The sequence below is a fragment of the Perca flavescens genome, chromosome 15 (assembly GCF_004354835.1).
Source record: "Perca flavescens isolate YP-PL-M2 chromosome 15, PFLA_1.0, whole genome shotgun sequence".
Classification (NCBI taxonomy): Eukaryota; Metazoa; Chordata; class Actinopteri; order Perciformes; family Percidae; genus Perca; species Perca flavescens.
Genome location: NC_041345.1, coordinates 31,747,754 through 31,761,519, shown reverse-complemented (window position 1 = coordinate 31,761,519; position 13,766 = coordinate 31,747,754). Strand labels below are relative to the sequence as shown.

General features: G+C 41.9%; 1 long non-coding RNA gene across 1 annotated transcript; it reads left to right on the top strand.

The window, feature by feature from the left end:
* The first annotated feature begins 1,382 nt into the window (after nucleotides 1-1,382).
* Nucleotides 1,383-4,364, top strand: LOC114569220 (uncharacterized). The gene is made up of 4 exons (XR_003694385.1): nucleotides 1,383-1,762; nucleotides 2,379-2,509; nucleotides 2,887-3,072; nucleotides 3,585-4,364. It is a non-coding gene; the product is annotated as an uncharacterized LOC114569220 (long non-coding RNA).
* The last annotated feature ends 9,402 nt before the right edge of the window (nucleotides 4,365-13,766 follow it).

The window sequence follows — 13,766 nt, the reverse complement described above, 5'->3', positions numbered from 1 at the left end:
GCTCTTTGCTGCAAGACAGCCAGCTGCTGCATGAAGGACTCGGTCTGTTCCTGACCAGAGGCCTCCAACTCCATGTTCTACACAGACAGACAGATACGACGCTGATGTTAGTGTTGTGTTAGTCTCGCATTACCAGACCTTCCTCCACAGCGCTGCGGAGGAAGGTCTGACTAGTCCACACAGCATTCCTGGAATGGGAGAAAAACGGGCTCTGGTTTCATCCTGGGCTAAGCACCGAACGGAGCAAATGTGCCGCTGCAAAATAGCCTTGGGAAGGAACCTGTTTTGGTGGAACATGTGTATGTTCAGAGGACAGATAGCTGTCTGGATTTACCCTGCAGTGATCTGAGGAGCAGTTAACCATCGTCCTCATAAATCCACCAGAGGTTAGAACGGCAACACAAAGAAAGAGGAAGGGGACGGACATCCAGCAGAATTTCTGTCGGCACCGCAGCAATCCCAGAAGTGGAACGTCGTGGATATAGACTAGTGTTGTGTAGATTGTAGTCTGGATATGAAAATTCTTTTAAACATCAAGGCCCCCTGGCCTACGGACTACGGATAAAATAAAAACTTTTGGCTATTTCTAACCCATGCAAAGTTATACGTTCAATTGATATGCACTGCCCCCTTCTTAAAGGTGCAGTAAGCGATGCTGCGCAAAGATTGTTGATATTTCTGAAAAGTAGTTTTTTTTGCTGCCTCCAGCTTCTTTTGAAACTAAATGTGTCTTCTGGCAAACAGCCACATGCCGAGAATCAAAACAACACACCTTCCACGTTCTGTGTGTGTGTGTCGCGTTAGGTCACGGCAGTTTATTGCGCCGTCGCCATGACAACCAGCCACGCTCGCTTCACGCATGAGGCGGTACTAAATCTGCAATGGAAAAAGGAGGACGGGGCACCGCGGACGAGCCGAGTCAAGCCGAGTCAAGCTGATCCGATCCGAGCTGGTATTAGCAGTGGGTATTAAGCGCTATTAGTCTCTGGGGGCAAGGAACAATATATCTGAGGATCTGGAGGAGAGACTTCCTCTTCCATGCGCACTGACAAAGTTTACAATCGGAATAGAAATTTGAGACACAAACTTAACTACACCGAACAAAATTATATACGCAACACACCTTTTGAATGAGCTGAACTCAAAGATCTAAGACTTTTTCTATGTACACAAAAGGCTTATTTCTCTCAAATATTGTTCACAAATCGGTCTAAATCTGTGTTAATGACCACTTCTCCTTTGCCGAAATAATCCATCCAACTCACAGGTGTGGCATATCAAGATACTGATTAGACAGCAGGATTACTGACCAGGTGTGCCTTAGGCTGGCCACAATAAAAGGCCACTCTAAAATGTGCAGTTTTACTGTATTGGGAAAAACTCAATATTTGTTAGAAATAGGTCTTTTGTGTACATAGAAAAAGTGTTAGATCTTTGAGTTCAGCTCATGAGAATGGGGGCAAAAACAAAAGAATTGCGGTTATAATTTTGTTCAGCGTATATTCCCAGAACAAAGTGAGTATGAATCAGGGCTTGCAGGAGAGGGAACAACTGGACCATAATGATACTTCTCCTTCAAAGCACCGCTGTGAGCAGGGTTTGAACCTGCGTGGGGAAACCCCATTGGATTCCAACGCCTTAACCACTCGGCCATCACAGCCCTCCGTAGAGTCTTAGTCTGTGTGGCATCTCGTCTCGCTGTCTCCAACCTCCGTCTCCCCTCTAAAGGGCTGCCAGCAGCAGGCCACATCATCAGGACATGGTGAGACCACGGGCAATAAACATAGGCCCAATCCATCTCCAAACAATCAAGAATTTAGCATTTTTTACTCCCTTTTTTAGACGTTTTAGATTAGATTAGATTTAGCTTTATTGTCATTGTGCAGAGTACAAAGATAACGAAATGCAGTTTGCGTCCAACCAGAAGTGCAAAAAGAGCAGAAAAGTGCAATGTGATATGCAAGTATAGATAGCACAAAAAAAAGAGTTTTTTGTCACTTTCTGGTTGGTTTTAAACGTTTTTGTCACTTATTTCAACCTTTATATTGCTTTTTTGAGGTTCTTGTCACTTTTTCGGCATTTATTTTGGATTTTTTTAACGTTTTTTTTGCTGCTTTTGACGTTTTTGGCGCTTCTTCTGATGTTTTTGTCTGTTTTTTTTTTACTTTTCTTTACTCATCTGGACTGGCGGTGCCCCGAGCATTTGCCTATACTGCCTATACCACAGGCCAGGATGTTTAGGGCTGGGACGATATGCTTTTGTCCCGATTCGATTCTTTTACGATACATGGGTGCCGATTGGATTTGTGTTGCATTTTTTATTTATTATTGGTCTGTTATCTTACCAGAGCCTGCATATGTGTGAGTTCTTCTTCCAGACTCGCTGCTGTTCTCCTCCGCTCCGCCAGCTCGGACTCCGCTTCAGGGTCAAAGGTCGCCTCCGGAGACCTCAACATGGACACCTGAACACAACACACCAGATGAAATGCTGTAACAACCCACAAGTAAAGTAAGAACTATGGTTAAAGGTCCCATTTTCTGCTCATTTCCAGGTTCATTCTTGTATTTTGCACTTCTACTAGAACACGTTTACATGCTTCAATGTAAAAAAATGTTTCAAACTGTCTGTCTGGATATAGCTGTCTGAAACGCCTCTCTCCACGTCTGTATCTTTAACCCTCATGTTGTCAAATTTGACCCATTTAAAAAGGAAGGGCAGGACTTTCAAGCCAGCAGATTTTAAAATGGGTAATTTAACTTGTACTTAAGTAGAAGTTTATCAAAGTAATTGTACTTTCACTTAGGTAGAATGTGTTTGTACTCATGATAACATGATTTCAAAATAAGAGCGTGCTGGAGATGTTTGTGTACCTGGGTGTTGAACAGGAAGTGGTTCTCATTGAGCAGCGTCCCGCTCGTCAGTCTCAGGACGTCCAGCTGCCGGATCAGATCCGATGACTCGGCGCTCTGCATTGCTACGGCAACGCCACCTGATGTCTGCGCCAGGAGACCCTGCGTGTCCTGGAGACAAGACGACGACGCAGATGCAGTTAGTTCATTTGAATAATCCAGGTGAGCTTTTCAGGGTTATATACCCGCAGAGTGTAGAAATAATTTAAATGTAAGTTTTTGTGGCGTTTCATTTTTTACTTTTTTTGCTGTTTTTTTGTACGTTTTTGTCGTAATTATAGATAGAATACAACTTTATGGGGCTTCAGCATTGGCTTCACTTTTCAGACCCAAATCCCTAGTAGTTTTGTCTGTCTTAAATTGAAGCTACTCTTCCTGGGGTCTTTATTATTTCATAAGAATATTACATAAACTGGAATACAGCCATGACATACAGTATAACATTCAGACTCACAGTACATCAAAAGAACATAGTATTAGTAACAAGTATTCTTTCGTACCCTACCCCATTTCTTGTGTAAATAAATAATAAGCTGTAGATACAACAGGTATAACAATAGACTGTTAAAAATAGGTTTTCATAAAAAGTTAAAATTGTATTTATTGTACCTGTTGGTGTATCTACAGCTGCACCAGATGTTGTGTTATTGTACCTGTCTGTGTTGTATCTGCAGCTGCACCAGTTGTTGTTCTTGATCGCTGATGAGGCTCTGGAGCTCCGGCAGTGTTTGGATCTTCAGATCCTCATCCATACACCTCAGATCGCTCAGCTCTGCCTCCACGCGCCCACGCTGCTCACGCTGCTTCTCACACCTGTTCACACAGCAGAGGATTATGGGATATACGTCTACATGTGGATTATACCGGGGGCAGAGCATGTGTGCGTGCGTGCGCGTGTGTTGTAGGTGTTTCTGGATCTACCTGATGTTGAAGTCGTGAATGGTGAGCTCTGCACCGAGCAGCTGCAGCTTCACCTGAGCCTGGGCCGAGAGAGCCTCACTTATCTCAGAGAGAGAGAGAGAGATAGTGAACACTTTAGAGGTTGCATAAGAAGTAGAAAGATGTATTTTTATGATTTGGCAACATTGTTATTGAAACTTTCATGCCAATAAAGGCCCTTTGAATTAAATTGACAATTCACAGGTTTAGCATTTGTAATTTTATACTGAAGTTTAATATTAACAACACACCTAACATCCTGTATGTTATGGCTACAGGTGTGTGAGTATAAAACAGGTTTGCAGGGAAAAAGCAACTGGACAATAGTTACATTCTCCTGCTAATAGATACTGTGAGCAGGGTTTGAACCTACACAGGGAAACCCAACGCCTTAACCACTCAGCCATCACAGCTCTCAGAAGTCTTTCATGTAGGTAGGTAGGTAGGTAGGTAAGGTATGATAAACGTCAAAATCGGCCAACAAAGCATCAACAAAGTGACCAAACTGTTGAAAATGTGAGAACAACGTTCAAGAAAGCTTCAAAAACATACAAAAAGTGACAAAAAAATGAAAAAGGTGACAAGAAGCCAAAAAAGAATCAAAAACGTTGAAAATATGACGAAAAACGTTGAAGAAAGCTTCTAAAATCTTGAAAAAAGCAGCAAAGTGGGTCGAGATGTACTTCAGGGGTTAAAAAAGACATAGCTACTCTGGATGGTGTTGTCCTGGCCTCCAGCACTACTGTCAGAAATCTAGGAGTTATTTTTGATCAGGATATATCCTTTAACACCCATTTAAAACAAACCTCAAGAACAGCTTTTTTTTCATCTTTGTAACATTGCCAAAATTAGGAATATCCAACAATGCTGAAAAACTAGTCCATGCATTCGTTACTTCCAGGCTGGACTATTGTAATTCCCTACTGTCAGGTTGCTCAAATAAGTCCCTTAAGACTCTCCAGCTGATCCAGAATGCTGCAGCGCGTCTTCTCACAAGAACTAAGAAAAGAGATCATATTTCTCCTGTATTAGCTTCTCTGCACTGGCTTCCTGTTCAATCAAGGATTGAGTTTAAAATCCTTCTCCTGACCTACAAAGCTCTAAATGGTCTAGCACCATCATATCTAGAAGAGCTCCTAATACCCTATTGTCCCACTAGAGCACTGCACTCCCAGAATGCAGAGTTACTGGTGGTTCCTAGAGTCTCTAAAAGTAGAATGGGAGCCAGAGCCTTTAGCTACCAGGCTCCTCTCCTATGGAACCAGCTCCCGATCTGGGCTCGGGGGGCAGAAACTGTCACCTCATTCAAGAATGAACTTAAAACTCTCCTATTTGATAAAGCTTATAGTTAGGGAGTGAGGAGTTGCAGTGTCCACCTAACTGGCCCACCTGCTTCTCTTCATAATTGTTAGATTAATAACATATAACAAAAGAAGAGGAAGGCAGGCCAGCCAAGCCCGATCCGGCAGGGGAGAGTTCAAAGCCCGAACAGGCCACCTCTCCTTATGTCCTGTCTCTCTTAGTTACACTGTTATAGTTCTAGACTGCCGGGGGACTTCCTTCCTTCCTTTGACACACTGAGCTGCTCTCTCCTCTCCCTTTCTATTACCATTTGTGTGCATCCAGTCCCAGAAATGCTTGTTACTAATCCTAGCTTCTGGGGAGTTTACTCCCCGGAGTCCTTATGGTTTTTCCCCCAGCGTATTTCCTTGGAGAACGTTGGCACCAAGATCCTGGTTCCAGCTGTCGCCGTGGTCCTGCTGCACTCCCTGCTGAGCTCAGCGGTGCCCTGCAATGTCATGCTGCTTCCTGCTGAACCCTGCTGCTTCCTGCTGAACCCTGCTGCTTCCTGCTGAACCCTGCTGCTTCCTACTGAACCCTGCTGCTTCCTGCTGAACCCTGCTGCTGCTGAACCCTGAACCCTGCTGAATCCTCCTTCCTGAACCCTGCAGCTTCCTGCTGAACCCTGCAGCTTCCTGCTGAACCCTGCTGCTTCCTACTGAACCCTGCTGCTTCCTGCTGAACCCTGCTGCTTCCTGCTGAACCCTGCTGCTTCCTGCTAGGTCCATCCATGCTCTGCTGGGCCACGCTACATCCTGTAACGCCCTGCAGCGCACTGATATGACATGAACTACTACAACTACCATTTGAAGTCACTGTTCCATTATTAATGTGACTATTATCGCCACGGTTCATCACACCCCCAACCGGCCCGTCAGACACCGCCTACCAAGAGCCTGGGTCTGTCCGAGGTTTCTTCCCAAGAGGGAGTTTTTCCTCGCCACTGTCGCACTGCTTGCTCCTGAGGGAATTACTGGAATTGTTGGGGCTTTGTAAATTATAGAATGTGGTCTAAACCTACTCTATCTGTAAAGTGTCTCGAGATAACTCTTGTTATGATTTGATACTATAAATTGAATTGAATTGAATTGAAAACCTTCAGGTGAGTTTCTCATGCTTATGATCGGGACATTTTTTGGAATATGTTAAAGGTCAAGTCAGTCCCAACCTTTAGAAGCAGGTTCTGACTCAGCACACCTTTTGTTTGTCTGAAGATAATCGGTCATTATGAAATGATCTGGTGTGTTTACTGGACGTGTTGAAGGTCAGGTTTGGATCTCGTCTCTACCTGTCTGACCTTTAAACAATCAGACGCGCCACTTCCTGCGCCAGTGTGACATCATCAGTTCACCTGCACAGCCCCTCTGCCTTTACTTGGTCTTTATCTGGCTTTTATTTGGTCTTTATCTGGCTTTTATTTGAAAAATTATCTTGGGCCCTGTTTTGGGGTTAGAGATCGTGTGTGTTTGTATGTGTGTATGTAAATGGCCTGTTCTTATGTAACGCTTTTCTAGTCTAAACGACTACTCAAAGTGCTTTTACATGGTACAGGAAGCATTCACCATTCACACACATTCATACACTGTGGCCGAGTCTGCCGTACAAGGTGCCACCTGCTCATCAGATACTCATTGACACACGTTTACACTCCGATGCGCAGCATTGGGGGCAACTCAGGGTTCAGCGTCTTGCCCAAGGACACTTCGACGTGGGACTGCAGGGCCAAGGATTGAACCATCAACCTTCCGATTGGCAGGCAACCACTCTACCACTGAGCCACAGCTGCCCTGTGTGTTTGACTGTGTGTGTGTGTGTGCGTGCGTGCGTGCGCCCAACGTTGATAAAAGGCGACAAAATCGGCCAACAAAGCATCAACAAAGCGACCAAACTGTTGAAAGTGTGAGAAAAACGTTGAAAGCTTCAAAAACATACAAAAAGTGACAAAAATGTTGAAAAAGGTGACAAGAAACCAAAAAAGGATAAAAAACGTTGAAGAAAGCTTGAAATACATACAAAAAAAGTGAAAAAACTGTTGAAAATATGACGAAAAACGTTGAAGAAAGCTCGAGATGTACTTCAGGGGTTAAAACCTTCAGGTGAGTTTCTCATGCTTATGATCGGGACATTTTTTGGAATATGTTAAATGTCAAGTCAGTCCCAACCTTTAGAAGCAGGTTCTGACTCAGCACACCTTCTTTTGTTTGTCTGAAGATAATCTGTCATTATGAAATGATCTGGTGTGTTTACTGGACGTGTTGAAGGTCAGGTTTGGATCTCGTCTCTACCTGTCTGACCTTTAAACACTCAGACGCTCCACTTCCTGCGCCAGTGTGACATCATCAGTTCACCTGCACAGCTCCTCTGCCTTTACTTGGTCTTTATCTGGCTTTTATTTGGCCTTTAACTGGCTTTTATTTGGCCTTTATCTGGCTTTTATTTGGCCTTTATTTTTTGTCCCGTATCTGGCCCTAATTTGGTCCTTTATCCGCCCCTTGTTTTGCCTTTACTTTTCTTTTATTTGGCCTCTATATTTGGCCTTCATGATTTGTCTTTTATCATGCTTTTATTTGTCTTTTATCATGCTTTTATTTGGCCTTTATCAGGTTTTTATTTGAAAAATTATCTGGCCCTGGTTGGGCCCTGTTTTGGGGTTAGGTGTGTGTGTGTGTACGTGTGTGTGTACGTGTGTGTGTGCAGTGTTTTGGGCGACTCACCAGTTCCTGCAGCAGGGACACCGTCTTCAGGTGCCCTTCCAGCCGTCTCCGCTCTCGGGGACACTTCCTGTCCAGCTCCTCCTGGATCTCATGCTCCAGCCTCTGATTGGCCGCCTCCAGACACTGGACCTGCATCCACCAATCACAGGTCAGAATTTGAAAATCTGGATAGTTTATTATACATATAATCACAGTATGTTATACAGCTGTTATACATATCATCATACAGAATTTATACAGCTGAAAATCTGAGATAGTGGTATACAGCTGTTATACATATAATCATACAGAGCTGTTATACATATAATAGTATACAGCTGTTATACATATCATCATACAGAGATAGTAGTATACAGCTGTTATACATATCATCATACAGAGATAGTAGTATACAGCTGTTAAACATCATATCATCATACAGGGATAGTAGTATACAGCTGTTATACATATAATCATACAGAGATAGTAGTATACAGCTGTTATACATATAATCATACAGAGATAGTAGTATACAGCTGTTATACATATCATCATACAGAGATAGTAGTATACAGCTGTTATACATATCATCATACAGAGATAGTAGTATACAGCTGTTAAACATCATATCATCATACAGGGATAGTAGTATACAGCTGTTATACATATAATCATACAGAGATAGTAGTATACAGCTGTTATACATATCATCATCAGCTGTTACAGAGATAGTAGTATACAGCTGTTAAACATATATAATCATCATCATAGTAGTATACAGGGTTATAGTAGTATACAGCTGTAAAACATCATATCATCATACAGAGATAGTAGTATACAGCTGTTAAACATCATATCATCATACAGAGATAGTAGTATACAGCTGTTAAACATCATATCATCATACAGAGATAGTAGTATACAGCTGTTAAACATCATATAATCATACAGAGATAGTAGTATACAGCTGTTATACATATCATCATACAGAGATAGTAGTATACAGCTGTTAAACATCATATAATCATACAGAGATAGTAGTGTCTCTCTAAATCTGCTACTTTTGTCTTCTTCACTTAACACTTTCTTTATACCTCTCATGGAAACAGACAAGCTTTATAAACAGTCTATTTCTGTTTTAAATACATGAAAGTAAATATGATTTAAGTTTACTATTTAAAAACCAAACAAAGAAATTAAAAGGAGATTTTTTATTGTTGGGGTCAAATTATGGATGAATTCCTTTCCGATCATGCACAGCATATCTAATGTTATATAGATAATAATTTATGGTTGGATTATAAAATTGACCAGCGCTGGAAGAAGTATTCAGATCCTTTACTGCAGTAAAAGTACTAATACCACACTGTAAAAAATACTTGCTAGACGACAGTGGGCACAACTGAAGCCACATGTGCAAAACTCTAACTACAGTCTGAAATTAAATGTAGCGGAGTAGAAGTAGAAAGTGGCATTAAAAAATAAAAGACTCAAGTAAAGTACAATTACCTCAACATTTGGTACTGAAGTAACAGTACTGGAGTAAATGTACTCAGTTACATTCCCCCCCTCATGCGTCTCCTACCTGCTGCAGGTACGAGGCCAGTCTCCGGTTGAGTTGCTGCATGTTGAGCTTCTCTCGGGACAGACAGAAGCTCCGGCTGTCTGCATCCACATCTGCGTCCACATCTGCAGCCGCCGCCGCGCTGGAACGAGCCGACGCTCCCGGTACGCGATAAACCCGATAACCCAAACCCGCCTGGCTCACTCTGTTTGCACCGAGAACCTGCCACAGGGACATTTTATCCCTTATGTTTACTTCTTTTTGTATGTCTGGATATCACATCTGTACTCATCTATCCTCCCTAACACGCACTGCTCCTTTAAAGTACCCTTTATGACAACAAAAAACTATTTGAAACGCAGTTATTTTGCTTTAATCTACGGCTGCGTTTCTGATTCGGACCCGTCAGCGTCTGTCTAAACGTCCCGCTGTGATGTGAAGCCTGCAGGTTTGTTTTCTTCTGTCCCAGTTGTGTCAGGATTTAATCCCCAATAACCTTTTTAGATGGTGAAAATAAGAACAGGTTCCAGCAGGAACGGCAGCCCATCCCTTTTTTAGAATAGTTGAATTTAAAGTTCATAGCGCACGTGGAATAAAAAAAAAAAAGAGACAGTCAGGTTTTTACTCGCTCTGCAGATTTTTATGGATCACTGAGTTCTGTATCCTGAGGGCAAAACGATCAAACTGTTCTAAAATGTATGATAGTTTATGTGCACGGGCACGGATGATTCTCCCAATAAATCATCCGCAGTGAAGAAAATGCACAGTTACAGTTTTTTTTGGATCGCTAAACGACAGTGGGCCCAACTGGAGCCACGTCTGCAAAAACTCCAACTCCAGTCTCCACAGCAGCAGTTCATGTAGACCAGACTCTAACTAGTCTACACAGCAGCAGTTCATGTAGACCAGACTCTAACTAGTCTACACAGCAGCAGTTCATGTAGACCAGACTCTAACTAGTCTACACAGCAGCAGTTCATGTAGACCAGACTCTAACTCCAGTCTACACAGCAGCAGTTCATGTAGACCAGACTCTAACTAGTCTACACAGCAGCAGTTGTAGACCACTCTAGACCAGACTCTAACTAGTCTAGTCTACACAGCAGCAGTTCATGTAGACCAGACTCTAACTATAGTCTACACAGCAGCAGTTCATGTAGACCAGACTCTAACTAGTCTACACAGCAGCAGTTCATGTAGACCAGACTCTAACTCCAGTCTACACAGCAGCAGTTCATGTAGACCAGACTCTAACTAGTCTACACAGCAGCAGTTCATGTAGACCAGACTCTAACTAGTCTACACAGCAGCAGTTCATGTAGACCAGACTCTAACTAGTCTACACAGCAGCAGTTCATGTAGACCAGACTCTAACTAGTCTACACAGCAGCAGTTCATGTAGACCAGACTCTAACTCCAGTCTACACAGCAGCAGTTCATGTAGACCAGACTCTAACTAGTCTACACAGCAGCAGTTCATGTAGACCAGACTCTAACTAGTCTACACAGCAGCAGTTCATGTAGACCAGACTCTAACTAGTCTACACAGCAGCAGTTCATGTAGACCAGACTCTAACTCCAGTCTACACAGCAGCAGTTCATGTAGACCAGACTCTAACTAGTCTACACAGCAGCAGTTCATGTAGACCAGACTCTAACTATAGTCTACACAGCAGCAGTTCATGTAGACCAGACTCTAACTCCAGTATACACAGCAGCAGTTCATGTAGACCAGACTCTAACTCCATTCTACACAGCAGCAGTTCATGTAGACCAGACTAACTATAGTCTACACAGCAGCAGTTCATGTAGACCAGACTCTAACTCCAGTATACACAGCAGCAGTTCATGTAGACCAGACTCTAACTCCAGTGTACACAGCAGCAGTTCATGTAGACCAGACTCTAACTAGTCTACACAGCAGCAGTTCATGTAGACCAGACTCTAACTAGTCTACACAGCAGCAGTTCATGTAGACCAGACTCTAACTCCAGTCTACACAGCAGCAGTTCATGTAGACCAGACTCTAACTAGTCTACACAGCAGCAGTTCATGACCAGACTCTAACTAGTCTAGACCAGACTCTAACTAGTCTACACAGCAGCAGTTCATGTAGACCAGACTCTAACTAGTCTACACAGCAGCAGTTCATGTAGACCAGACTCTAACTATAGTCTACACAGCAGCAGTTCATGTAGACCAGACTCTAACTCCAGTCTACACAGCAGCAGTTCATGTGGACCAGACTCTAACTATAGTCTACACAGCAGCAGTTCATGTAGACCAGACTCTAACTAGTCTACACAGCAGCAGTTCATGTAGACCAGACTCTAACTCCAGTCTACACAGCAGCAGTTCATGTGGACCAGACTCTAGTTCGTTTTTCATTGGGTTAGGTTTGAGGGGCAAGGGCACAAGGGGACCACTGGTGTGAATAAAACACTTTAAAGAACTCCTTAAAAAAACGGGTTCGGTAATATAAAAAAAGGGGAATGGGCTGTTTAAAAGACGGACAGATATTAAAAGAAGGTTAAAAGAACCACTGGACAGGGCGGACAGCGGGAAATGTAAAAGGTCACCTCCACAACTATATATATATGAGTTACGTAATGAATAAATATATATATATATATATATATATATATATATATATATGTGTGTGTTTGTGTGTGTTATAATTTTTAATTTTTTTTTTTATTTTTATTTTTTATTTTTTTTTTTATTTTTTTATTTTTAATTTTTAATTTTTAATTTTTAATTTTTAATTTTTAATTTTTAATTTTTATTTTTTATTTTTTATTTTTATTTTTGAAAAAAAAAAAAAAGACACAGTCAGGTTTTTTACTCGCTCTGCAGATTTTTATGGATCACTGAGTTCTGTATCCTGAGGGCAAAACGATCAAACTGTTCTAAAATGTATGATAGTTTATGTGCACGGGCACGGATGATTCTCCCAATAAATCATCCGCAGTGAAGAAAATGCACAGTTACAGTTTTTTTTGGATCGCTAAACGACAGTGGGCCCAACTGGAGCCACGTCTGCAAAAACTCCAACTCCAGTCTCCACAGCAGCAGTTCATGTACCAGACTCTAACTAGTCTACACAGCAGCAGTTCATGTAGACCAGACTCTAACTAGTCTACACAGCAGCAGTTCATGTAGACCAGACTCTAACTAGTCTACACAGCAGCAGTTCATGTAGACCAGACTCTAACAGTCTACAGCAGCAGTTCATGTAGACCAGACTCTAACTATAGTCTACACAGCAGCAGTTCATGTAGACCAGACTCTAACTATAGTCTACACAGCAGCAGTTCATGTAGACCAGACTCTAACTAGTCTACACAGCAGCAGTTCATGTAGACCAGACTCTAACTCCAGTCTACACAGCAGCAGTTCATGTAGACCAGACTCTAACTAGTCTACACAGCAGCAGTTCATGTAGACCAGACTCTAACTCCAGTCTACACAGCAGCAGTTCATGTAGACCAGACTCTAACTAGAGTCTACACAGCAGCAGTTCATGTAGACCAGACTCTAACTAGTCTACACAGCAGCAGTTCATGTAGACCAGACTCTAACTAGTCTACACAGCAGCAGTTCATGTAGACCAGACTCTAACTATAGTCTACACAGCAGCAGTTCATGTAGACCAGACTCTAACTAGTCTACACAGCAGCAGTTCATGTAGACCAGACTCTAACTCCAGTCTACACAGCAGCAGTTCATGTGGACCAGACTCTAGTTCGTTTTTCATTGGGTTAGGTTTGAGGGGCAAGGGCACAAGGGGACCACTGGTGTGAATAAAACACTTTAAAGAACTCCTTAAAAAAACGGGTTCGGTAATATAAAAAAAGGGGAATGGGCTGTTTAAAAGACGGACAGATATTAAAAGAAGGTTAAAAGAACCACTGGACAGGGCGGACAGCGGGAAATTTAAAAGGTCACCTCCACAACTATATATATATGAGTTACGTAATGAATAAATAAATATATATATATATATATATATATATATATATATATATATATATATATATATATATATATGTGTGTTATAATTTTATTTTTATTTTTATTTTTTATTTTTTATTTTTTATTTTTATTTTTTATTTTTATTTTTTTTTATTTTTTATTTTTTATTTTTTATTTTTTATTTTTATTTTTACTTTTTATTTTTTAGGTTCCAACTCTGTCCAGCAGGGGTCGCTGGCGGTGAACACTATCTAATCTGAACTCTACACACGAATCAGAGACAGCAGCCAATGAGACATAAGCAGCCGCGATTCCGGCGCCTGCGCACTAGAAGTATGCTTATT